Raw genomic sequence first — 4,902 nt, forward strand, 5'->3', positions numbered from 1 at the left:
TTTCAGTTAGAAATTAAAAATAGATTCGAAGCTCTAAGAACTAACGAGGACAACGTGGAAGATATTAATTTGAATTTAGTAGATATCATTAGGGAATCGGTTGAGAAAGTAGGAAGTACAAAAAAACATTAGAGAGAACAAATACTCCAAAGCTACAAATGACCTAATTAAAAGAAGAACGACCATGCAGATTAAAAGCAGGAGAGACGAAATAGAAAGAGTAGAACTAAAGCTTACCAACAAAAGGCAGAGATTAGAGAAAAGAAAGAGAAACATGGATGAAATAGAGGAAACTATTCGGAAAGGTAAAAGTATTAAAGTGACCGAGCGCAGACATGCTTTAGGAAGACAACAAATGATATGTTTGAAAGACAGAAATGGAGAAATAATTAAATGTAGAGACAAAATGGTCATCATCATCTGAAGATGATAATAGAAAAGAACTGGGAGTGGGACCAACATGTGTACATCGCTTTTGTAGATCTAGAAAAAGCATTTGACAGGTTACCAAGGAATGAAATATGGGATACTTTAGAAGACCCAACATATATGATAGAACCCTCATTAATTAGAGCTATAAAAAGTCTTTACAGAAATAATGTCAGTGCGGTAAGGACCCAGCTAAGAGAGGATAACTGGTTTGACGTAACTGAGGGTGTAAGACAGGGTGGTGTGATATCTCCTTTACTGTTTGTGCTGTTCATGGACAGGAGCATGAAGAGGTTGAGACTTGGGGGAGAGGTAACTACATTGGCATATGCAGATGATATTGCGATAATCACAAAGTCTCGTACAAAATTGCAGGATACCCTAAATGCATGGAATGAAGAATTGAAAAAGTCAAGAATGATAATAAATGCAAATAAAACTAAAGTAATGATGGTGGCGAGAGAGAAAGATGATACTGAGATAGAAATAGATGGAATACAATTGAAACAAGTGGAAGACTTTCAGTACTTGGGTGTTCAAATACATGAGGGGTGTTATATGGAGAAAGAAATAACAAGCAGAATCGAAAAATATACAAATAATCTAAGATTAATGTATCCACTACTAAAAGACAGACTCATACCATCAAAAGTTAAAGTCATCATATATAAAACGATACTAAGACCAGTATTAACATATGGCTCAGAGACCTGGACACTAACAATGAGATTAAAGAGCAAGATACAGGCAGCAGAGATGAGAATGTTGCGATTAATAAAGGGAATAACAAGAAGAGATCGCTTAAGAAATGAGGATATCAGAGATGAACTGGACATCGAATCAATATTAGAATTTGTAGAAAGAAGTAAACTGAGATGGTATGGACACATCATGAGGATGAGTCAAGAAAGGTACCCTGCTAAATATTATCGATGGAATCCAAGAGGGAAGAGGCCGGTAGGAAGACCCAGAAAGAGATGGAGAGATGGAGTGAGGGAAGCAATTGAAGCGAGAGGATCAACAATAGAGAGTGTGGAAGAAGAGGAACTTTACGAGAATCGTACCTGGTGGAGAAGTTTCGTGAGGCATCACAACTGACAGGGCACTGGCCCTACCTGGTGTATGGTAAAGAGACAAAATGGTAAAAAGAGTAGAAGAATTTTACCAAGAGCTTTACTCGTCGAAGACCGTAGTTGAGTCAGTAAATTCATGTGTAGACGTTAGTAGTGTACCAGAGATTACAAAGGAAGGAGTAGAATTTGCTCTAAAAACTATGAAACGAGGGAAAGCACCTGGGGAAGTTGGTATATCAATAGATCTGTTGAAAGACGCAGGGAAATTAGTTCATATTAAATTAGCTGAGTTGTACACCCAGTGCTTACGCCAAGAAAGATTCCCTGAATCGTGGTGCAATGCTATAGTGATTTTGCTTCATAAAAAAGGAGACCAGAAGGACCTTAGTAACTATCGACCGATTAGCTTGCTATCAAACGTATATAAAGTATTCTCCAAGATCCTTACAAATAGACGAAGTCAAGTTTTAGATGAACATAAGAACATAGGAATAAAGGAGGCTGCAAGAGACCATAAGGCCTACACTAGGCAGCTCCGTATCCATCACCACCTGTCGTCCCCATCCATAAAGTTGTCTAATCGTTTTTTAAAACAACTGACAGTTTCAGCGCTTACTACATGGTTACTAAGATTATTCCATTCATCGACCACCCTATTAGTAAACCAATTCTTGCCTATTTCCTTCTTAAATCTAAATTTGTCCAGTTTATACCCATTACTGCGAGTCCTGCCCTGTTGTTATATTATGATGACCTTGTTTGCATCTCCCTTGTTATAGCTTCTGATAGAAACCAAGATCATTACAAATAGACTAAGTCAAGTTTTAGATGGAAACCAACATAGAGAACAGGCAGGCTTTAGGAGCGGATATTCGACCCTAGACCATTTGCAGGCGATAAATCAACTAACCGAGAAAACGACAGAATACAATATACCTCTGTGTTTAGCTTTTGTAGATTACGAGAAGGCCTTTGACTCGGTAGAACAAATAGCAATACTAAACTCGCTACGCAAACAGGGTACAAACGAACAGATCGTAAAAGTTTTAGAAAAGATTTACATAAGAACATAAGAATGAAGGAGACTGCAAGAGACCATAAGGCCTACACTAGGCACCTCCGTATCTATGCGAGAGGTACCGCTATAATTCGACAACATAAAGATACAGAAAAGATAAAGATCGAGAAAGGAGTACGACAAAGTGATACAATTTCACCCAAATTATTCACAGCTTATTTGGAAGATATTTTTAGAAGGTTGAGTTGGGAAAAGAAAGGTTTGATTATTAATGGCAAATACTTGAACCACCTAAGGTTTGCGGATGACATTATTCTTATTTCAGAAAGGGCAGAAGACTTGCAAGATATACTGAGCGATCTAAACAAAAAATCTCAAAGTAGGTTTAAAAATGAATAAGAGTAAAATCAAAGTAATGTTCAACACGAAAGTTCAAAGTAAAGAGATTGTAATTGATGGTGAGAGTCTTGAGGAAATTGAAGAGTATAATTATTTAGGCCAGATTGTGAAGGTGACGAAAGATCATGATAATGAAATAAAAAAACGAATTACAATTGGTTGGAAAGTGTTTGGTAAGTATAATAGAATCCTGAGAGGCTCTCTATCTTTATGTTTGAAACGTAAAAATTACAATCAATGCATCCTGCCAGTAATAATGTACTGGTGTGAGACTTGGAAGCTGACGAGAGCGATGGAAACAAAGCTAAGGACTGCACAGAGGAGAATGGAGAGATCAGTGATGGGAATAACACTGAGAGACCGAAAGAGAGCAAGTTGGGTGAGAGAGCAGACTAGAGTGAAAGATATTGTGGAGGCGGTAAAAGAGAGGAAGTGGAATTAGGCAGGTAAGTTAATGCGAACGACTGATGAGCGATGGAACAAGTTGTAACTGAGTGGACGCCGCGAGATAGGAAGCGTGGAAGAGGGAAACCAGACAGAAGGTGGAGAGAAGAGATCGAGAATTTTGCAGGAGTGACGTGGCAGAGGATGGCACGGTCGTGTGATTTATGGAATGCTATGAAGGAGGCCTTTGTTCAGCAGTGGACTCAGGATGGCTGATTTGATTGATTGATATAAACACACACACACACAGACAGACACACACACACACACACACACACACACACACATATATATATATATATATATATATATATATATATATATGTATGTATACATATATATAAATGTGTGTATGTATACACATACATATGTATATACATATGTATATATATATACATATATATATAAAGTGTGTGTGTGTATACACAAACACACACTCTCTCTCTCTCTCTCACACACACACACACACACACACTATATATATATATATATAATATATATGTACAACACTGAATGGGTCCAGTGATTAGAGATACATTTTAACAACTACAATGCAATTTAATTCTAAGCCATCAAAGGCCAGCATGCTGAAATTGAAATGTGGTGCTGCCCAGGACTCGAACCCGGCATCCTCAAGACAAGTGCGACAGTGACTTTCCAACTAGGCTATCAAGAGAGATATAAGTTCAGCGCATTATTTCTTATATGTATTTGTATGCTCGAGTTACATACACATATATAATTTTTTTGCGTTCAACCCATCTCCACTATGATAGTACAATTGGAAGTAAACGAACGCGGGAAAGTATTTGTACAACACTGAATTGGTCCCAGTGATTAGAGATACATTTTAACAACCACAATGCACTTTCCAACTAGGCTATCAAGAGAGATATAAGTTGAGCGCATTATTTCTTATATATATTTGTATGCTCGAGTTACATACACATATATGAATTTTTTGCGTTCAACCCATCTCCACTATGATAGTACAATTGGAAGTAAACGAACGCGGTAAAGTATTTGTACAACACTGAATGGGTCCCTGTGATTAGATATACATTTTAACAACCACAATGCAATTTAATTCTAAGTCATCAAAGGCCAGCATGCTGAAATTGAAATGTGGTACTGCCCAGGACTCGAACCCGGCATCCTCATGACAAGTGCGACAGTGACTTTCCAACTAGGCTATCAAGAGAGATATAAGTTCAGCGCATTATTTCTGATATATATTTGTATGCTCGAGTTACATACACATATATGAATTTTTTGCGTTCAACCCATCTCCACTATGATAGTACAATTGGAAGTATACGAACGCTATATATATATATATATATATATATATATATATATATATATATATATATATATATATACATGTGTGTGTGTGTGTGTGTGTGTAAATACAGTGTGTATATTGTGTACATTTGTATATGTATATTTATATATATGTATGTATACATATATATATACAGCATATATATATATATATATATATATATATATATATATATATATATATACATACAAAGG

This window comes from Oratosquilla oratoria, chromosome 20, assembly GCF_046742065.1.
Source record: "Oratosquilla oratoria isolate Oo_2021 chromosome 20, ASM4674206v1, whole genome shotgun sequence".
Taxonomy (NCBI): domain Eukaryota; kingdom Metazoa; phylum Arthropoda; class Malacostraca; order Stomatopoda; family Squillidae; genus Oratosquilla; species Oratosquilla oratoria.